Below are 23,351 nucleotides of genomic sequence, written 5' to 3'. Positions count from 1 at the left end.
GCACCCGGAGAAAACCCTCGTGGTCACAGGGCGAACACCCAGAGTCAGGATCGAACCAGGGTCTCTGGTGCCGTAAAGCAGCAACTCCAGCGCTGCGCCACGGTGACCCCCCCTTTCTCTATCTCTTTGTCTCTTTCTTTATCTCCTTTTGTCACCCTTTTGTTTCCATTTCATCTCTAGCCTTTATCTACCCATCAGTCAATCAAATCCAGTATCCACCTATCAGTTGCTGGGATTGTTCCGCCCCCACCTCCTTTTCAGTGTTCTCCCCTCTGCTCCAGTCAGTCTGAAGAAGGGTTCAGACCCAAAACATCACCTGTCCATGTCCTCCGGAGATGCTGCCTGACCCGCTGAGTTACCCAGCACTTTGTTTTCTATGCAAGGTTCCAGCATCTACAGTTCCTTATCTCTTTCTCTTAATTTCATCTAGCTACTGCCCAGATGTAAAAGATTGAGCGTTAGCTTATACGTGCTCTAGAAAAATCATAACATCCTTTCAAAAATCAAAATATAATTACTGCAAGGTTGACGTTTATTTCCAATCAATTTTTTGCTGGATACACCAGGGGAAGAGCCCATACTCACTACGTTTAATTTAGTTTAGTTTAGTTTAGTTTAGTTTAGATTAGTTTAGTTTAGTTTAGTTTGGAGATACAGCATGGAAACAGGACCTTTGGCCCACTGAGTTCCTGCTGATTAGCGATCCCCGCACACTAGCACTATCCTACAAATTAGGGCCAATTGTCAATTTTTAAAGCCAATTAACCTACAAAATTGTACGTCTTTGGAGTGTGGGAGGAAACTGGGGAAACCCACGTGATCGCGTGGAGAACGTACAAACTCCGTACAGACAGCACCCGTGATCAGGGTCAGATATCCAGGTCTCTGGTGCTGTAAGGCAGCAACACTACCGCTGCACCAACCAAAATTTGCTTTGATTTCAAGCGGAATTGTTGCGTGAATAGACACGCTCACATTCATTCCGTTGCTCATTTCAGACTGTTTTAGAAAAGGCGGATGCACACGATCTGGTAACATAAGCTGAAGGTGATGGAGTGAGTCTGAAATCTTTATGCTGGCTCTGGGGCCTGTGAGCCAGCTCATTAGTGGTACTATAGAATGCTATCTCCATGCCTCTGCTCTCGTGATGTAAAGAAGCCCACTGGAGCCGCTTGGAATTGGAGTCAATAATTCCCCATTAAAGAGACAGTCACATTTAAAGGCGAGCATTTAAATATTTATTTCTTGCACATCGGGTTTTCCACTTAATTTCACATACTCATGAAGCTGGGTTGAATTGACTGGAGAGAGGGCTGGGAAAGATGGGAGAGAGGGGGTGTGAAGAGAAGAAGACCAGGGTGGTGCAGTGACACAGCAGTAGAGGTGGTGCTTCACAGCGCCAGAGGCTCCAGGTTTGATCCAGTCTGAAGACGAATTCTGACCTGAAATGACACGCAGCATTTTTCTCCAGAGATGCTGCCTGACCCGTTGAGTTACTCCAGCACGTTGTGTCTATCTTTGATCCCGACTACCGTTTCTGTCTCTGCGGAGTTTGTACATTCTCCATGTGATCGCGTGGGTTTTCTTCGGGTGCTCCAGTTTCCTCACACTTTCCAGCAACGTACAAGTTTGTAGGTTAATTCCCTTCTATAAATTGCCCATAGTGTGCAGGGTGGGATAACATAGAACTTGTGAACGGGTGATCGATGGTCAGCGTGGACTCATATGGCCTGTTTCCACACTCTATCTCCAAAATTAAGTCTAAACGAGAACCCAGGAGAATAGGAACAGCTGTGGGCCACTTGGTCCCTCAAACCTGGTCTGCTATTCAATACTGCCATGACTTAGTTGGAAGGGTTTGGGAGGTAAAATGGAGGGAGAGGTTTGTGGTGATAGAGGGGGAAGAGAAAGGGGAGTGGAGGAGGAGAAGGAAGGATACAGATTTGGCAAAGTGATAGGAGAAGGGAGGAAGAAGGAGACAGGTGCAAAAAGGAAGGGCAGGGAAAAGTAGTGGTGTGGATTTTAGTAGGAAGTGGAGAGGGAGGAGTTTGGGGTAAGGCGTGAAACTGGAGATGGTTCAGAAGACCCATTCACACTATTTTTATGTTATCCCACCTTCGTATCTACTGGAGCAATTTAAAGAGGCCAATTAACTTATGAACCAGCATGCTTTATTGATGTGGGAGGTAAATGGAGCACCCAGATGAAACATACAGCGAGAATGTGCAAACTCCACACAGACAACACCCGAGGTCAGGATCCAAACCAGGACTCTAGCATTGTGATGAAGCAGCTCTACCAGCTGAACCACTGAACCAGCCTTTAATTGGTGTTGTATTACGGATATTAGGAATATTTGAATATTATCAGTAAGAAATTATTGGTCTGTCCTGGGGATCTATAAGGATAATCTATGAAAAAGACAAGATGAATATCAAACAGGTCAAGAAAATTCCATATCAATGTGATAAGTATATGTTCGTGTTATTTATAATTTCATTTTGTATATTAGGTGTTTCTGTCATCAAGAAAAATGGCATGTTTCTGAGGCAAATGGGATTTTTAAAATTTGAATTCATTGATTAATTTGTATTTCAATCACTGTTTTTCCTCACTGACTATTCAGGATAAAATGTTTTTTACAGTTAACAGATTTTCATTGATTATTTTCAATTGTTCAGTTCTGCTTTGCTGCTGTTGTTACTTTGAATCAATTAATAAAGAACTGTGTAAAAGAATGACAGAGTAACCATGACCGGAAAGTAAGGAGTGAGAGGAAAATGCTTCAGGCAATAAAGTGACGTATACGTTTAAGTTATATACAGCAGAGGCGCTGTGCCGGGTGGCACTGTACATGGCAGCCTTGCCAACAGCCTGTCTCGTCCATTTTGTTGTTTTTCGTCTGTTTTTACTTGTATGTTTTAATGTATCTTTAGTTTTTATATTATGTGTGGGGAGAGGGGGGGGGCGACTTTTTCCGTATCGTATCTCCGTCCGCACTGTGGCCTTAACATCGTGGAGCTGGCGGTCCCTTTGTTAGGGATCGACTTTGGGAGCTCCAACCGCAGGAACTTCGACCGCCCCGATTGTGGGAGCCTTGATCACCCCAATGCGGGGACTTTGATCACCGACTGCAGGAGCTTCATTCGCTCTGACTCCGGATGTTTCGATTGCCCCGACCGCAGGAGAAAAGGAGGAAGAATGTATAAATTATTTGCCTTCCATCACAGTGGGGAATGTGAGGTCGGCGAAACAAGATGGACGTGCTGCCTGCACTGGTGAGGACTCGGAGAGAATGCCGTGAGTGCAGTGATCTCAGTGTTTGCGGGAACATCGCTCCATGAGGACATCCCGAAGTCTAGTGCGAGTGTGGACAGCTTTCTGACTGTTCAGGCAGACAGGGACTACAGAGAGAGTGACAGCGGTCGGAGCAAATCTGGTCACATCATGATGAAGGTGCGTGTGTATGGCCCAGACATTAAATTGATGGCTGAGGGTCTACGCTTATGCTGTGTGCCATTATGGGATTCTCACATGCTGCTATGGTGGCTGTTTAAGTCTATGCTTAATCTTTCTGTAGTTATGTATCTTTTTGCTTTTTTTTGTATGACTGTATGGTAAATAAAAATGTCACTGTACCTCGGTACACATGACAATAAAGTACCATTGAACCATAGAACCATTGAGAGCTCATATTCGCAACCAGACCAAGATTTTTATATTGGAAGCAAGGAAGAATAATGACACGTGAACAAATATACAGGGTATTAAAAGGATTAATCAGTTGTGTCTCTGAGCAAGATTCACTGGATTGAGATGGTTTGGCTTGGAACAGCAAAAGCTGAAGTGCAGAGAACTGCAGATGCTGATTTATACCAAAGATAAGACACCAAGTGCTGGAGTAAATCAATAGGTTAGGCAGCATCTCTGGAGATATAGGATAGGTGACGTTTCAGGTCGGGACCCTTCTTCAGACTGATTGTAAGGTGGGGAGGAGGGAAGACCAGGACAAATCAGGGGTGGCAATAAATTACCTCAGGTAGAGTGGTTCCCTGGTAGGCCAAATGTTGCCTAGGGAAGGTGTGATCTCAAGAGGGATACATGCTGCAAACTGTGGAACTGTTTAGATGTTCAGATGGCTAGGGTTGAGGAAGGGGGCAAGGGGGGAGAGGAGTGTTAGTTGAAGTTACTTAAAATTAGAAAATGTAATGTTCATACACAGGGTTGTATGCTACCCAAGTGAATTATGAGGCTTTCTTCCAATTTGCGTCTGGCAATGCTGGAGGCCCAGGATAGAAAGGTCAATATGGGGATTGGCGGCGGAGTTAAAATGGTTGGCATTGGGGAGATCCCATAGACCTCGGCCGACTGCAGGGTGATTTAATTGTGACATTTAACAAGGGCATAAGGAGACATTTCCCCCAGAGGAGAAAACAATACAAGGGACTATCAATTAGAGAGATGTCTAAGAAAACAAAAATCACCCAGAGAATGGACAACACCTTGAACTCATTGTTGGAAAGGATGGTTCAGATGGATTCCCTCAGCAAACATAAAACAAAATTGGCTAGCTGGAAGCACTGGAAACTACAAGATCAACAGTTAGAAAGTGAAGACAGAAAGAACTGCAGATGCTGGAATCCTGAGGTAAACTGGAGTGTTGAAGTAGAGAGTCAAGTCAAGTATACATAGTACTTTGTTAACAATCTGATAAACAAAATATATATGCACACACGCACGCGTGCACACACACACACACATAAACAAACATAAACATAAAAATATAGCACACAACAACAAAAACTTTTCACTGTACCTCAGTACATGCGACAATAATCCAAACTAAACTAAAAGTAAACTTTCCACTCACCTACACACTAAGGGCAATTCACAGTGGCTAATTTACATCCCAACATACACATAATTAAGATGTGAGAAGATAGTGGAGCACCCGGAGGAAATCCATCTGGCCACAGAGAGAACATGCAAACATCACACGGACAGCACCTGAAGTCAGGATTGAACTGGGGACACTGAGCGGTGAAGCAGCAGCTCTATTGACAGAGCCACTCTTCCACCAGTCTGCCCAATCTACTCATATTCCATCTTGTCTTTATTTAGCAATTTCTTGGTCTTCCTTTGCTGAATTCCCAATGCTCAGTTGTTCTGTTATGTTGATCAGCTATTATTTGTCTCTTCCTTGCAATTAACGCTGGTTTTATTTCTCTTGACAGGCACAAATTAATTATTTTTTCCTTTTGGGTTCTTGTGTCTTGGATGCATTTTTTTCTGCAGCTTATGCATAATTTCTTTAAGTGTTTCCATTGCCTGTGCCTTTTAAAGTGCTCTCCGAGTTGACAAATGTCATCTCTCCTAGCATGCCTAACAGAAAGCTATCACTTTCTGTTTTGAACGGCTAATTATCATTATAATTAAGATAACTCCACTGATGAGCTGTTTTATAATTAGTATCACCTATAAATTCCTAATCTGGACATGTTGCATTATGTAGTGTTCTGGAGGGATGCTTGTGAGTGCTCACAGCACTCAATATCCATACTTCATTGTAGTTGACATGTGAATATGAAGATCTAGAAAATACCTTCCTACGTTTTAATGGTGGTAAAACATTTGTTTTTTCATGCAAACAGTTTTTAGATGTCCCACAAATGGGCAGCTCAGTGGCGCAGCGGTATAGTTGCGGCATTACAGCACCGGAGACCGGGTTTGATCCTGACCACGATGCTGTATGGAGTTTGTACGTTCTCCCTGTGCATGCGTGATATTCTCTGAATGCTCCGGTTTCCTCCCATGCTCCAAAGACATACAGGTTAAATGGCTCTGTAAATATAAATTGTCCCTAGTGTGTAGGATAATTCTTGTGTACGGGGTAATCGCTAGTCGGCTTTTCGCACTATATCTCTAGACTGTATCTTTAGTCTATAGTCTAAACTAGGGACTTAGGGCATCATGAGAGACTCGGGCTTTATTTTGTTTTTTTGCGCAATATTGTTTTTTTTATTGATTGTATTCTTTTTTTATGTGTTGTTTATTATATTATCTATTGAGTACTGTGTTTATAAAGGGCCTGTCCCACTTACACAATTTTTACGCCAACTGCCGGTACCCGTCATAGTCGCAGCAGGTCGCCGAAAATGTTCAACATGTTGAAAATCCAGCGGCGACCAGAAAAAGGTAAGACTCTTTGGGCGACTACTCACGACCATACAGGTGACCTATTGTGCTGCTGTAAAATAAGCATTTCATTGTTCTATTTCAGTACATATGACAATAAAACACTCTTGACTCTTGAACAGCAGATCTTAGAGTATCACATTACCCTGATTTTATTTATTTATTTATTTATTCCGAACAAGTAAAGACATTAAAGACATTAATAGTAACAAAATCGAAATTATCAAACAATTGGACATTACAATCAATATTTACAAAGCAATGAAAAGAACAAAAGCAAAGTTCCAATGTCCAACTCTGTGTCTGTACAAGCTCGAAAAGGAGTGAGAAGAATAACTTATTAAATCTCACCCCTTTTCCCCAACACTTCTACCATATTTAAAAATCAATTAATTAATAATAATAATACTACCCTAGGCAATTTCACATAATACCTACAGACATATATATACATACAACTATTATGCACATACAAACTTCATATCTGAAGTACCCAAACATAAGTAAACAATAGTAAAGCAATAGATAAACATTAACCACCACTTGTCAACCATCCCCTCCATCCCTGTACCCCTTGAAAATTATTTTTTTATATATCATTTTAAAATGATTCATGTTTGTGCATTGCTTTAATTCCCCGTTCAATTTATTCCACACTCCTACTCCACAAACCGAAATACAAAAGGTTTTTCTAGTCGTCCTGACTCTTTGTTTCTTAAAGTTAAATATTCCTCTTAAATTGTAACCCCCCACACGCTCGTTAAATAATTTTTGAATGTTTCCAGGTAAATTTTTATTTTTGGCCCTAAACATTATCTGAGCTGTTTTGAATGTAACCAAATCTTCTAATTTTAATAATTTTGCCTCTAAAAATAATGGATTCGTATGACCCAGATACTTAGCATTATGGATAATACGAATTGCTCTTTTTTGCATCATAGTTAATGAGTGTATCGAATTTTTATAGTTATTACCCCAGACTTCTGCACAATAATTTAAGTAGGGTAAAATTAATGAACAATAAAGAATACGGAGTGATTTGTAATCCAGAGCTTGCTTGGCTTTGTATAATACAGAGATACTTTTTGACAAATGCCACAATGTACCAGGTTCAGGGTGTTACAGCTTTGTTGACCTGTTGCAAGATCTTACAGCTGCCCAGGAGCGGCACAGTGGTGCAGCCAGTAGAGGCGCTGCCTCACAGTGGCCAAGACTCATGTTCGATCCCGACATCGTGTGCTGTCATAGAAAACATAGAAACATAGAAAATAGGTGCAGGAGTAGGCCATTCGGCCCTTCGAGCCTGCACCGCCATTCAATCTGATCATGGCTGATCATCCAACTCAGTATCCTGTACCTGCCTTCTCTCCATACCCCATGATCCCTTTAGCCACAAGGGCCACATCTAACTCCCTCTTAAATATAGCCAATGAACTGGCCTCAACTACCTTCTGTGGCAGAGAATTCCAGAGATTCACCACTCTCTGTGTGAAAAATGTTTTTCTCATCTCGGTCCTAAAAGATTTCCCCCTTATCCTTAAACTGTGACCCCTTGTTCTGGACTTCCCCAACATCGGGAACAATCTTCCTGCATCTAGCCTGTCCAACCCCTTAAGAATTTTGTAAGTTTCTATAAGATCCCCCCTCAATCTTCTAAATTCTAGCGAGTACAAGCCGAGTCTATCCAGTCTTTCTTCATATGAAAGTCCTGACATCCCAGGAATCAGTCTGGTGAACCTTCTCTGTACTCCCTCTATGGCAACAATGTATTTCCTCAGATTAGGAGACCAAAACTGTCTGTGTGGAGTTTGCTTCTTCTTCCTGTGACCACGTGGGTTTCCTCTGGGTGTTACTTTCCTTCCATACCCCAAGAATGTGCGGGTTTGTGGGTTGATCATCCTCTATCAAATTGCCTCGAATGTGTAGGAAATGGATGAGAAAGTGGGATAAAACTAGTATGAATGGGTGATAAATTGTCAGCGTGGACTCAATGGACTGAAGGGTAGGTTTCCATGCTGTATCTCTAACAAAACTAAACTAAACTAAACTAATCTAAACTAAACTAAACTAAACTAAACACCCAGAGGAAACCTAGGGAGGGAGAACGTGCAAACACAGACAGCACCCGAGGTCAGGATCGAACCCGAGTCTCTAGCGCTGTGAGACAGTGGCTCTACCAGTTGTGGTACTGTGCCACCAGAAATCTGTGCAATGTTGTTCCTTAATCCAATTTTGAACAGTACACTACTGTTTCCTTTGCGGACTGAGCTGTGTGTTGCAGTCTGATTTTTTTTTAGTATTGATCACTGATTTTAGAACCGACAAAACAAAAAATATTTTCAATCTTGCAACTAAAGAGTAGAACACAATAGCACAAGATGTAAATGGTGTAAATGGAAGTGAAGTTGGTTTGTGTAATGGTCCGGGCTGTGTCCACAATTATCTACAATTTATTGCGGTCTTGAATGGAGCTGTTCCCAAACCAAGCTGTGATGCATCATGATAAAATGCTTTCTATGTTGCATCTGTAGGAGTTGGTGAGAGTTACATCCTTTTAACCAAATTAATGACCTATTTTAGGATGAGGATCCACTCATGCCATTAAGTGGCTACAGAGCATTAAATAGTTACATCTTATTAAACAGTATGAAAGCTTTATGTGGTATTACATGTCGTCTTATCGGATCAGCCAATGTTCCACAATCTGAATGAATATGACACAGTTAGTGTTGCGTAGGATTAGATGGAATTACACGGCACTATTTCCATGCAAAGTGTAATGTAGCATTAAATAATCCTTACATTAAATATTGTTTCATCCCATTATATATAAATTAGAAATAGATTCCCCATTACTTTGTGACAATGCATTATATTTTGTTGAAAGAGAGATTGCATGCACATTACTTCTTTCACAACCTCAGGACATCCCAATGTATTTTGTAATCAATTGTTTCTTCAAATATTTTTAATCAATGTTCTAAGTTTCTTCTTTTTAGGCAGCTTTTCAGTGTACAGGACCACCAATGAAGACCACCATTTGGCCACTGACAACGCATCTGGAGATACAGCACCCAAACAAAAGCTCCAAGATGGTGACGTACTGCGGCAACATAGACAGGAATGGGCCCATCGGCCCACAATGTTTGCCAAGTTAAGCTGATCTCATCTGCCCCTTCATGATCCATATCCCTCTATTCCCGGTACTTCTATGTGCCAATCTAAAAGTGTCTTAAAATCCACAATCGTATCTGCCTCCACCATCAACTCTGACAATGTATTCCAGGCTTCCACCAGTCACTGTGTAAACAGACTTGCCTCACACATCTCCATTAAATGTTCTCCCTCTCACCTTACAACTATACCCTCTAGTGTTGGGGATATAGGTTCTGACTCTCCACCCTACCTATGCCTCTCATAATTAGTTTATTATTGCAAGGAACACAATTTAATTTTCTGGATAAATTCTAGCTACATTTCTGGCTTTGCTGTTGTTGTGAAAGGCCAGGATAGAGTGGATATGGAGAGGATGTTTCTACTAGTGGGAGAGTCTAGCGCCTAAGGGCATAGCCTCAGAATAAAAACTCGTAATTTTAGAAAGGAGATGAGGAGGAATTTATTTAGTCGGAGGATGGTGAATCTGTGAAATTCATTGCACAGTGGAGGCCGTCATTGGGTATGTTTAAGATGGAGATTGACAGATTTTTGATTAGTAAGGGTAGCAAGAGTTATGGGGAGAAGGCAGGAGAATGGGATTGAGAGGGAAAGATAGTTCAAGGATGGGTTGCACCGTGGCCACTCCCTATTCTCCCCTCTCCCATCGGGCAAAAGGTATAGAAGTGTGAAAAACGCACCAGTTTCTTCCCAACTGTCATCAGGCAACTGAATCATCGGTCCTGAACTATTATCTACCTCATTGGTGACCCTCAGACTCTTTGATCAGACTTTACTGGCTTTATCTTATACATGAAAGGGAAACGTTAATCCTTTATCGCGCATCTGTCCACTGTAAATGGCTCGATCGTAATCATGTCTTTCTGCTGACTGGTTAGCGCACAACAAAAGATTTTCACTGTACCTCGGTACATGTGACAATAAATTAAACTAAACTGAACTAGATCAGGAATGATTGAATAGCAGAGTAGACTCAATGGGTTGGATGGCCCAATTCTGCTCCTATGATTCATGAACTTATGAACGACTCTGAGTGAGCTTGTGGAACCTGGCCAACAAGATCGGGAATAAAACGATTGTGCCGGAGTTCCAAACTTATTGCTCCAGTGAATACTTGCCAACTGTTTGACACAGAGCTACCTGTCTCTGTAACTTCCCAGCCAAACATATTTGCTGTGATGGTGGAATTGCAGACTGGCCAAAGAGAGTAGAATTCCTTTCTTGCATGACATAGAAACATAGAAACATAGAAATTAGGTGCAGGAGTAGGCCATTCGGCCCTTCGAGCCTGCACCGCCATTCAATATGATCATGGCTGATCATCCAACTCAGTATCCCGTACCTGCCTTCTCTCCATACCCTCTGATCCCCTTAGTCACAAGGGCCACATCTAACTCCCTCTTAAATATAGCCAATGAACTGGCCTCGACTACCCTCTGTGGCAGAGAGTTCCAGAGATTCACCACTCTCTGTGTGAAAAAAGTTCTTCTCATCTCGGTTTTAAAGGATTTCCCCCTTATCCTTAAGCTGTGACCCCTTGTCCTGGACTTCCCCAACATCGGGAGCAATCTTCCTGCATCTAGCCTGTCCAACCCCTTAAGAACTTTATAAGTTTTATAAGATCCCCTCTCAATCTCCTAAATTCTAGAGAGTATAAACCAAGTCTATCCAGTCTTTCTTCATAAGACAGTCCTGACATCCCAGGAATCAGTCTGGTGAACCTTCTCTGCACTCCCTCTATGGCAATAATGTCCTTCCTCAGATTTGGAGACCAAAACTGTACGCAATACTCCAGGTGTGGTCTCACCAAGACCCTGTACAACTGCAGTAGAACCTCCCTGCTCCTATACTCAAATCCTTTTGCTATGAAAGCTAACATACCATTCGCTTTCTTCACTGCCTGCTGCACCTGCATGCCTACTTTCAATGACTGGTGTACCATGACACCCAGGTCTCGCTGCATCTCCCCTTTTCCTAGTTGGCCACCATTTAGATAATAGTCTGCTTTCCTGTTTTTGCCACCAAAATGGATAACCTCACATTTATCCACATTATACTGCATCTGCCAAACATTTGCCCACTCACCCAGCCTATCCAAGTCACCCTGCAGTCTCCTAGCATCCTCCTCACAGCTAACACTGCCCCCCAGCTTAGTGTCATCCGCAAACTTGAAGATATTGCCTTCAATTCCCTCATCCAGATCATTAATATATATTGTAAATAGCTGGGGTCCCAGCACTGAGCCTTGCGGTACCCCACTAGTCACTGCCTGCCATTGTGAAAAGGACCCGTTTACTCCTACTCTTTGCTTCCTGTTTGCCAGCCAGTTCTCTATCCACATCAATACTGAACCCCCAATGCCGTGTGCTTTAAGTTTGTATACTAATCTCTTATGTGGGACCTTGTCGAAAGCCTTCTGGAAGTCCAGATACACCACATCCACTGGTTCTCCCCTGACGCAGATGGATAATCCAGAGGTTTCATGATCATAATCACTGACGCTCATTTTTATTTCAGTTATTTTTAATTAACTGAATTTAAATTCCACTGCTGGTACAGTGTGATTTGAACTTTAGTATGCGCATCATTATCGCGGCTCCACGGATTATCTTCACAGCAATATAATCGCCATACTTCCAAGGTTTCCAAATGCAATTAAATCCCTCACTATGGACAATCCCCACCCACACCCGTGGCCGATCGATCAGTTAGATTGGATTGGATTGGATTCAATTTATTGTCATTATCTCATTAGAGACAACAAAATGGATTTTCCTTACAGTCATAAAAACATTTTTAAAGCACAAAACACAGAAGTCCACGACACAACATCCCCACAGCGGCACCAAAGTTCCCCACTGTGAGAGAACGAACCAAAGTCCAGTCAGCCTCCTCGCTGATCTTCCCAGATGTTCACCTGTGGTCGGGGCCTCCCGAGCACCCCGCAGACGCCGCCACGGGTGGCCCGATGTTCAGGCCCTCTCGCTGGGAACGATGGAACCCCAACGTCAAACGGGAGAGCATCCTCAGCGGCCCGGCCCTCTAAATCGGACACCTCACAACGGAGTCCGCGGCTCCCGAAGTCCGCAGGCCGAGCTAGCGGAGATTCATGCTGGTGACCCCCGACAAAGGGTCGCAGGACTCCGCGATGTAGGTCAGCGCTGCTCACGTTGGGAGCTCCGCGAACCACAGCTCCGCGATGTCGATACAGCAGCCCCAACATTCCCGAGCTCCAAACGGCGATCCCAGGTGAGGCATCGCCCGCTCCGCGATGTACCCAGCGCTGCGCCGCCACTGCTGGAGCTCTGGTCGGTCCCGGCAGGAAAGGCCGCGCCAATCCAGCTCGCAGGGGGGGGGGGGGGGGGGGGGAGGACGCAACTCGAATAATAGTCACATCCTCTCCAGGAAGCGACTGAAGGATGGCTTCCCCCTTACCATACCCTCTTCCCCAACATAAAAAACAAAAAAAACCCCAAAGAACGCACTGCAAACATAACGAAAAATAAAACAAATACCAGACTGAAGGCGGAGGCAGCCATGACAGCGCCACTGGATGCCCATTGAAGTTAAGCCCATTGTTTCCACAGCTGAAGCAACTACTGCATTTTACTAATTGCAGATGAGGGAAGGATCTGTCCGTTAACCTTCATCTTAAACTGCAGCTAGATTTTTTTTCTGATCTACTGACTGCCAGCAGTAATTGAAATCGTCAATTAAGAAACTGCAGATTAGTTTACACCAAGTCAAGACGCTAAAGATTGGTGGAGAATGAATGGGTTTAAGATAATACTGAGTTCTATGCTTTTTTGTTAATTGAGCAAGGTTGGTAGAAATGAACTGGATTTCAGGCTTGACGGAGAGCAGGCCCATTGATTTATGCAAATTAAGCACAATTTGTACGCCTTTGTTATACCGCGGAGAAAATATACTAAAAAGAAGGGACAGCGACAATGGCAAATGCAATTGAGTGAGCAAGAATGGGATTGAATTCATTGACAAAGACAAGTAATGGGTGAAAGTCAGGACACTAGTATTAGTACAGGTCTACCACCAATTTTCTGGCAACTGGTGGTCCAGACCCTTCGTTAATCCGGATAAAATTACGAGAGTGCACTTGACATCTACTACAGGAAGCACGCTTGAAAACGTGACGCCAAGGCCAATATGGCAGTCGATCTCGACCTCATCAGGACTTCCGCAGCCGATCGAATTTACTCCATGCTGTATTAACACGGAAGAAAAATTATTTCAATCATGACTCTACAAGATCCCATTCTGTACCAGAGTGGCTTGCAGCCATTGAGAAAAATAAAACAATCATAATTGACATCTGCCTTGGAAAACAGTTATGAATTCATTCACAGCTGCATTATAATGATTAGATCTTCAAATTTATTCATGTTTATGGTATTTTAGTATGCAACTGCACAAAAACATTGGAAATAGGAACAGAACATACATAGATACATAGATACATAGACAATAGATGGAGGAGTAGGCCATTTGGCCCTTCAAGCCAGCACCGCCGTTCAATGTGATCATGGCTGATCATCCAAAATCAGTACCCCGTTCCTGCCTTCTCCCCACACCCCTTGATTACGCGAGCCCTCAGAGCTCTATCTAACTCTCTTTTGAATGCATCCAGTGAATCGGCCTCCACTGCCTTCTGAGGCAGAGAATTCCACAAATTCATAACTGTCTGGGTGAAAAAGTTTTTCCTCATCACAGTTTTAAATGGCCTACCCCTTATTCTTAAACTGTGGCCCCTGGTTCAGGACTCCCCCTACATTGGGAACATGTTTCCTACATCTAGCGTGTCCAATCCCTTAATAATTTTATGTTTCTATAAGATCCCGTCTCATCCTTCTAAATTCCAGTGAACACACGCCCAGTCGCTCCATTCTTTCACCATATGACAGTCCCGCCATCCCGGGAATTAACCTTGTGAACCCATGCTGCACTCCCTCAATAACAAGAAAGTCCTTTCTCAAATTAGGAGACCAAAACAGCATTCAATACTCCAATTAACCCTTCAACACTTCTCTAATCTATATATTACTAAAACACTCATCTTGTTTGTTTCTATGTCTGTGTGTGTGTCTGTCCGAAATGTGATCCTGACATTACACCAAAACGGTACATGATAGTGCTACAATTTTTCATCCACCTTATTCATCATTGTCATGTGATGTGTTGTATCAATTTCTGTTCAGATTAATGGTATATTTTACAAGTTATTGACATTTTAAATTTTACAAACCCCCACTTTGAAAAAATCTATTCCATCTGCACTGGCAGTTAAGAGCTATGATGTCACAATGGGGTCTAATTTACATAAACTGCCCATCAGCAGTGTCACACCCCACAATGACATCACAATGGGATTTAATTTACTTTAAAAAAAATTGTTTTAAAAAACACAGCTGCTTCCACCTCACAATGACATCAAGGGGGTAGGGAGCGGAGAGGGGTTATATGGAGGGAGGGAAGGAGTGACTGAGGGTAGGGGAAAGGAGAGGGAGGGAGGTGAGGGAGGGAGTGGGGGAGGGGAGGAGGAGAGGGGAATGAAGAGGGAGGATGAAGAGGAAGGGAAGGAAATGCTGGGGATGAGGGGGAATGCAGGAGGATAGGGGTAGGACTAGGGATGGCGAGGCGCACTTGGGGAGGGTTGCCATGACTCGCGTCACAATGGGGATCTCTGGCGTCACAACGGGAACCCATCAGCCGCATGGGGGAGCAGGGAGATAGAGGGAGAGGAGGGGGGTGGGGGGGAAAGGTTATGGAGGGAGGAAGGGAGTGAGTGAGGGTAGGGGAAAGGAGAGCGAGGGAGAGGTGAGGGAGGGAGTGAGGGAGGGGAGGAGGAGGGGAAAGAAGAGGGAGGGTCAATAGGAGGGGAGGGAGTGCTGGGGGATGAAGGGGAATGGAGGAGAATAGGGGCAGGAAGAAGGATGACGAGGGGCTGTTGGGAAGGGTAGTTGGAATGGGGATCTCTGCCATCAGCCACGCCTGCACAATTGGGGGCTATGGGTGAGTGGTGGAATATTGCATTCGTGGACCAGCCCTTCCGTGTGACAGGGACCCGCTTGTTTTTTTTCAATAAAATCATGAATAATCCAATCTTGATCACAACACCATTTTTCCACAGACCTCATCAACTCCATCTACACTTCACGCTGTCTGAGAAAAGCAGTTTAAAGGAGATGTGCCAGAAAAGATTTTGTCTACAGACAGTGGTGGGTACCTAGAATGCACCCTTAAGGGGAAAGGGGAAAGGTTTAGTAGGAAGCTGATGGAAAACCTTTGGAGGGTGGAGGGTATATGAAATGAGCTGCCAACAGAGGTATTGAAGCAGGTACTATAACAACATTCAAAAGACATTTAAACAGGAGCCATCAGCCTGGGAAGGGGGAGTCCGCTGTGCCGGATCCTGCTCGTACCCTGAGGAAACTACAGCACCCGGAGAAAAGCCACGTAGTCACAGGGAGAACGCACAAACTCCATATAGACAGCACCCATAGACAGGATCAAACACAGGTCCCTGGTACTGTAAGGCAGCAACTCTACCACTGCGCAATGCACCGCTCTAGAAAGTTCTTGAAACAGCAATGTATCGGAACATATCAGATGCCATTCAGAGGTCCTATCTTCAATGACAGTGCCCTTGGATTAGATGGTACTCAGACTGGGACTGTACATTCCTTAATGGAATTGAGTTAATATTGAAGCTGGAAAGGAGAGGTGGAGGGAATATTGCACGCATGACAGCTTGAATCAATACAAGCAGGCTGGCTGGTAGCGGCAGGCTGTTACCATCGCATTATCAAACTGCAAGGTTACAGTCTTGAACTGCACTAACAAATGTTTATAAAATCCACACATCACTCTGGGATTGAAATGACCCAGAACAATCATTTGCTGTATATTCTGAGGCTTCAACCACGGACTGTACACGGCGACAGCTGAGGAAAAAATATACTGGTGGTCCCAGCATCTGTTCCCAGTCTGTGCTGAATTAATTTTTCTTGGTTGCACTAGAAATGGAAGCATTACAATTAGCTTCCACGTCACAAGCAAGAGTTTTGCCAGGGCATAAAGTGTAGATTAGTTAATTGCCATATACACCAGGATACAGCGGAATTTTTTGTTCTCATGAAGCTTACAGAGTAAACAATATCCATGGTATTACAATAAATAAATAAATACAATGGGGGTGGCACAGTGACATAGCTGTAGAATTGCTGCCTTATAGCACCAGAGACCCGGGTTAGATCCTGACCACGGGTGCTGTCCGTACCGAGTTTGCACGTTATCCCTGTGACCATGTAGGTTTCCTTCGGGTGTTCCGGTTTCCTCCCACATCTCAAAGATGTGCGACCTTGTTGGTCAATTAGTTTTGGTAAAATTGCAAAATTGTTCTGAGTGTGTCGGATAGTATTATAAGATGGGGGAAATCACGGACTTGGTGTGCTTAAGGGTCTGTTTCCATGCTGTATCTCTGAAGTCTAAAGTTAAGTCCATAGGATTTAACCCTTTCAATACCGAAAATTCCTGGTTCAGTTCTGAGCATCATCGCACATCAATTCCACGGCAAAGTCCGCAATGAGGTAGAGGAGAATCGGGCATACCGTATTCCTAGAAACAGAGTGTAGAAACAAAGAGCTTCAGATACTGGTTTATACCAAAGATAGACACAAAGTGTTGGAGTAACTCAACGAGTCAGCCAGCATCTCTGGAGAAAAAGGATGGGTGGTGTTTCTTGTCGGGACCCATTCTTCAGACTGGGTTTGAAGAAGGGTCCCAACCTTAAACGTCATCCACCCTTTTTCTCCAGAGATGCTGCATGACCCGTTGAGTTACTCTAGTACTCTCAACCCAGTTATGTTCTGATCTGATATCCTCTGCCATTAGATAGCTCTTCAGCAATCACTGCCTGGGCTCAGCCACCCCGACACAGTCAAGAGGATTGGCACAAAAAACTGGAGTTACCCTGCGGGTCAGGCAGCATCTCTGGAGAAAAGGAACAGGTGATTATTCGGGTTGAGACCCTTCTTCAGATTGATGTTTGACCCATTGATTAGCTCCCAACCCCACACTCTACCACCAGCTGAATCACCATCTTAAGACTGAGAGGAAAAGAAGGTAAACTACGTGATGCTTTCTTCATGTGGCGAATGAACTGAGAAAAGTTTGCCTCTCTCCTTGAATATAGATTGGATACTGCAGGTCCATCAGCTATTTATTGAATTCACAGCACCGTGGTAGAAAGTAACTGGAATGATAGAAAATGTGCAATGATTGGCATTCAGTCCACAGAGTCTGCAGCTGTGGTGATATATAAGGTTCAGGAGGAGTGTGCACTTTGGCCCCTGTACAATATTTACTTTAGCAATTGAACTTCTGTTGCTGAATATTTATGAGCTTCACCACAGCAGCTGAAATTGAGCTTTTTTGATGGGTTTGCAAGTATATGTACAGAATTGATCAGAGCCTCCCAGGTATTGGCAGGACTTTGTCCTAATGAGATCTGCTGCCACTTGGATCATGCGTATAACAATCTGGTTCTTCAGCAGAGCAGGCTCAGTGGGGAGCGCCTTGCAACGTGCCGCAGCCCTGAAAAACATTCAATGCAGAAGCTAAACCTACACCACCCTGTCAAACGCTCTCGCTTCACATAAACTGAAGGCGAGTAAAGGCCAGAACAAACCAGGGCCGGCAGCAGATGACCTCAGGAAGGGTGGAGTCCATAATGTCCCAATGTGTAGGAAGGGACTGCAGATACTGGTTTAAACTGAAGATAGACACAAAAAAACTGGAGTGACTCAGCAGGTCAGACAGCATCTCTGCAGAAAAAGAATAGGTGATGTTTGGGGTTGAGACCCTTATTCAGACTAAGAATCAAAGGAAAGGGAAACCATCAATATCTCCTTATCCTTTCCCCTGACTCTCAGTCTGAAGAAGGGTTTCGACCCGAAATGTCACATATTCCTTTTCTTTAGAGATGCTGTCTGACCCACTGAGTTACTCCAGCATTTTGTGCCTATCATGGCCCATTGTTAGCTGGGGAAGGTGGGATAACGAGAGGGATACGAGGAATCAAAGATGAGATGCAGGATACAAGATTAGGCTGAGAGGGGGAGGGGGTGGGGGAGAGAAAGGGAAGGGGAGGGAATACCAACCCAGCGGTATGAACGTTGATTTCTCTCATTTCAATTAGGCAGCATGGTGGTGAAGCGGTAGAATTGCTGCCTTACAGCGCCAGAGACCCGGGTTCTATCCCAACAATGGGTGCTTGTTTGTCTGGAGTTTGTACGTTCTCCCCTAGACCTGAGTGGGTTTTCTCAGGGATCTCCGGTTTCCTCCAACACTCCAAAGAAATTGGCTTGGTTTAATTGTACATTGTCCCTAGTGTGTGTAGGATAGCGTTAGCCCCCTGTCCCACTTAGCAAACCCGAACGGAAACCTCTGGAGACTTTGCGCCCCACCCAAGGTTTCCATGCGGTTCCCGGAGGTTTTTGTCAGTCACCCTACCTGCTTCCACTACCTGCAAACTCCGGCAACCACCTGCAACCTCCGGGAACCGCACGGAAACCTTGGGTGGGGCGCAAAGTCTCCAGAGGTTTCCGTTCAGGTTTCCTAAGTGGGACAGGGGCATTAGTGTGCGGGGATCACTGATCTGTGCGGATTCTGTGGGCCGAAGGGCCTATTTGCACGCTGTATCTCTAAACTAAACCAAACGTAACTCTGCATTTTTTCCCTTCCCTTCTATCCCCCCTGCCCATTCCCTCTATCATTACTGCCGATGAGTTCCTCCAGCACTTTGTGTTTTAATTAAAAGGTAATTAATTCTTGATCAATTATTAATTTTAAATCTAAAATTGACAGATTTTAACAAACCATTTCATAAATCATGGACAAAAGCAGCTAAGCAAATGAAATCGCAAATCATCCACGATCTAACTCAAGGAACAAAATCACCCATTCCTGCTCTGCTGGACCGATGCTGCTTTGCTCAAATACTTTTTAATAAGATGGTGAAGCAAACACAATAAAATCAACTGTTGTGCCGCATTCCTTTTCTCAGTTTTATTTGATTCAACCTCCAGCATCTGCTGCATTCTACCACTTTAAAACACAAGGATTATCTTCGAACAGACTCCCGATCTTCTGTGCTGTACATACATCTATGATGACACTAGACAATGCGAGGTGAATTATACTTACACCTTGGTACCTTAATGGTTAAACTATTATGCAGAGACCCACATGATTGACCCAAGGATCTCAGACTACCAGAGCCATTAAAAAATCATTACAAATGTCATCTGGCTCACTTGTTTAGAGAAAGGAATCTGCCTTTCCTACCCAGTCTGTGCTATGCGTGACCCTTGGGACATACCAATGTGGTTGACTCTTAAATGCCCTCTGATAGAGCCTTGCAAGACACTCAATTCAGAGGAGAAACATGGATGAACGGGCGGCACAGTTGCTGTCTCACAGAGCCATAGACCTGGGTTGGATCCTGACTACAGGTGGTGCATGAACGGAGTTTGTATGTTTCTCTAACTGCGTGGGTTTTCTTCGGGAGTTCCGGCTTCCTTCCACGTTCCAAATACGTGCAGGTTTGTAGGTTAATTGGCTTCTGTAAATTGTCCCTAGTGTGTCGGTTAGAACTAGTGTAGGGGGATTGCTGGTTGGTGTGGACTCAGCTGGCCAAAGGGCCTGTTTCCATGCTGTATCCCTAAAAACTAAAACTAACAACATTTGTTGGCCTACAATAACCATGTTCCTCAAGCAAGTAGATGAGAATAAGTGCACCCCAATGTAAGATATGAAGGCTCTAACACAGAGTTTTAATTTTAATTTTGGCCTAAGATGTGTAAGAAAATCGACTTGCAGATCTTGGAGAGATAAATTATAAATGAATGTATGATGATGCAGACCATCAAGGAAACAGGAATCCTAGTCCCAGAAATTCAGGAGGAAGAGGGTTGGGAAATTGGCTAGAATCTGCAAAGATTCTTTCTCAGCCGATTGTAGGAGACATGGAAATTTCTGCTTGTGGTTTAGTGCAATATTTCAGTCAACCTCTAGAAGTCTAAACTACCTTTCCACCTCACAAACAGGCCCTGCTTGTCTATTGATTCATGACGCATTGAATCCCCATAAAGTTGATTCCAAAAACTTGTGGCGCTACCTGGTGGCCAGGCCAATTATGGATCGAACCTTTGTCATCAGAACGGGGACTGTCACGTGACAGACTTTGGCGGGAACTTGCCGTCATGAGTTAAGGGGAGTGTCCTGCCACATCAGCAGAAGCTCAGCTCGAGCCCAAGAGTCTTCAGGTAGAAGAGCTGGAGTGAAGAACCTCGCTCTACAGCAGCAACAACATCTTTTATGTTAGAGAACCAAACTTGCATGTATACCAACCATGTAATGTCCGAATAAAGCAACCGTTTGTTCACAACGTTTGGCACCTCTACAAACTGTACAGCAGAGTGGTGCAGTTGGTAGAGCCATTGCCTCACAGTGCCGGAGTACCCGGTTCAATCCTGACCTCGGGTGGTGTCCATGCGAAGTTTGCACATCCTCCCTGTGATCGTGTGGGTTTCCTCTTGGGTTCCTCCGGTTTCCACCCACATCCCAAAGACATGCGGGTTTGTCGATTATTTGGCCTCTATAAATGTCCCTAATGTGTAGGGGATGAATGCGTGTCGGATAACATAGGACTGCATGTGAACAAGTGACTGATGGTCAATATGGACTTGTTTGTCCAAAGGACCTGTGTCCACCGTGCTGTACCTCAAAACTAAAATAAACGAAAATACAATTAATATTAATGCCTAACCAGTCTCCCCTGTGGGGAATTTTTAATTGGCCTTAGTATTAACAGCCTCTTGGGGGGGAAGAGTTGTGGATTGTTTGTTTGTTCCACAAGCAGATAATGTCCTTGTTTTCTGTCATCAATCCTTCTCACAAAGTGAACACAGTGAATGTCAAGACCCCACTCCCTCCAGAAAAGAGAATTGACACACTGTAAGCCAAATTCTGAAGCAGGATTAAGGTATTTTGTCCCTCTGGACTATTTAAAAAAAAGGTTTAGGAGCTTTATTTCTAAAGCAATTACTTTCAAGGGAGCCAGAAGAAACAAATTTAGTTTTAGTTTAGGTTAGAGATCCAGCGCGGAAACAGGCCCTTCAATCCACCTAATCCGCACCAACCAGCGAGCCCTGCATACTTACACTATCCTACACACAGTAGGGACAATTTACATCTATAACCAAGCCAATTAACCTTCAGGTCGACAAAAACGTTGGAGAAACTCAGCGGGTGAGGCAGCATCGATGGAGCGAAGGAAATAGGCAACGTTTCAGGTCGAAACCCTTCTTCAGAAGAAGGGTTTCGACCTGAAACGTTGCCCATTTCCTTCGCTCCATAGATGCTGCCTCACCCGCTGATTTTCTCCAGCATTTTGTCTACCTTCGATTTTCCAGCATCTGCAGTTCCTTCTTAACCAATTAACCTACAAACATGTACGTCGTTGGAGTGTGGGAGGAAACCGAAGATCTCGGAGAAAACTCACACAGGTCACTGGGAGAACGTACAAACTGTGTGCAGACAAGCACCCATAGTCAGGATTGAACCCAGGTCTCTGGCATTATAAGGCAGCAACTCTACCGCTACAGCATTGTGCCACCCATAAATCTATGGCTTAAGTTGATAAACCCCAATATGAAAACAACAAGTGCTGGAGAAGGTACACAAAATTGCTGGGGAAACTCAGCGGGTGCAGCAGCATCTATGGAGCGAAGGAAATAGGCGACGTTTCGGGCCGAAACCCTTCTTCAAGTGCTGGAGAATACTGGGCAGGTTAGGCAGCATCTGTGGCGAGAGAAACAAACCTGACCTCTTGGTTTTTTTTCCAGCTGTTTGCTTTTACTTGCAATTTCCAACATCTGCACTTTTTTTTGTTATTTCTCAAAGAGAAATCCAGCTTAGAGTAAGGAGTGCTTGATTCATTTCCTGAGCACAGTGCCACAAAAAGAATGCCAAATGATGGGAAAAAGAATGAACAGGCAGGATTTCTTGCTACGGCTTCACATTGAGTTGAGTTTATATGAAATCTTCTCAATGCATTTAAAAGGACTTGCGTACAGTGAAACAAAAACTGTGGTGTTAAAGGGTACAATTTATTATAGAACAGATTATCGACAAGGTTAGCTGAGATTTAAACTTGGGACATAAAAAACAACTTCAATAACCCTGCTGGCCAACTTAAGTACAAACCAGCCTATCCAATGTAAATCGGAATGTCATCTTGAAGCTGTGTAAAATATTGTTTTAGTTTTAGTTTATAGTTTTAGAGCTACAGTGTGGAAATAGACCCTTCTGCCCACTGAGTCTGTGACAACCAACGATCATCCATACCCTATCCTACACACACTAGGGGCAATTTACAGAGGCCGAGTAAACTAGAAACCCACACGACTTTGTGATGTGGGAGAAAACCGGAGCACCCAGAGGAAACCCTTGGTTTGTTCTGGCCTTTTCTCGCCTCTAGTTTAACAGAAGTGAGAGCGTTTGCCAGGGTGGCGTGGGTTAAGCCGCGCCGGTGTGCTATCCAAATTGCACCTGGAGTATTCTGAACAGTTCAGGTTGACCCACTACAGGAAGGATCGGGTGGTAATGGCAGCCCAATTCAGCAAATAATCATCAGAATATTGGTTAGAATGGAGGGCTGTAGTTATGAGGATAGATTTGACAGGCTGGCTTTATTCTCACTGGAGCATGAGAAGCTGAGGGGAGATCTCAAAAATTATGATGAGCATAATTCTGATGGTCAGAGTCTTTTACTCAAAGCAGGAGAGTCTCGAACTATAGGGCTTAGATTTAAGAGAGAGAAGACATTGAAAGGAGATCTGAGGAGTATGCTTTTCACACAATGGGTGGTGAATATTAGGAATGAGGGGGCACATTGGACAGCA

General features: G+C 43.9%; 1 long non-coding RNA gene across 1 annotated transcript; it reads left to right on the top strand.

The window, feature by feature from the left end:
• The first annotated feature begins 2,460 nt into the window (after window positions 1-2,460).
• Window positions 2,461-20,846, top strand: LOC116978137. Its single transcript, XR_004413381.1, has 4 exons — window positions 2,461-2,471; window positions 13,153-13,162; window positions 15,570-15,571; window positions 20,771-20,846. It is a non-coding gene; the product is annotated as an uncharacterized LOC116978137 (long non-coding RNA).
• The last annotated feature ends 2,505 nt before the right edge of the window (window positions 20,847-23,351 follow it).

The sequence above is a fragment of the Amblyraja radiata genome, chromosome 10 (genome assembly GCF_010909765.2).
Source record: "Amblyraja radiata isolate CabotCenter1 chromosome 10, sAmbRad1.1.pri, whole genome shotgun sequence".
NCBI classification, from domain to species: domain Eukaryota; kingdom Metazoa; phylum Chordata; class Chondrichthyes; order Rajiformes; family Rajidae; genus Amblyraja; species Amblyraja radiata.
This window is presented reverse-complemented; position numbering and strand designations above follow the sequence as displayed.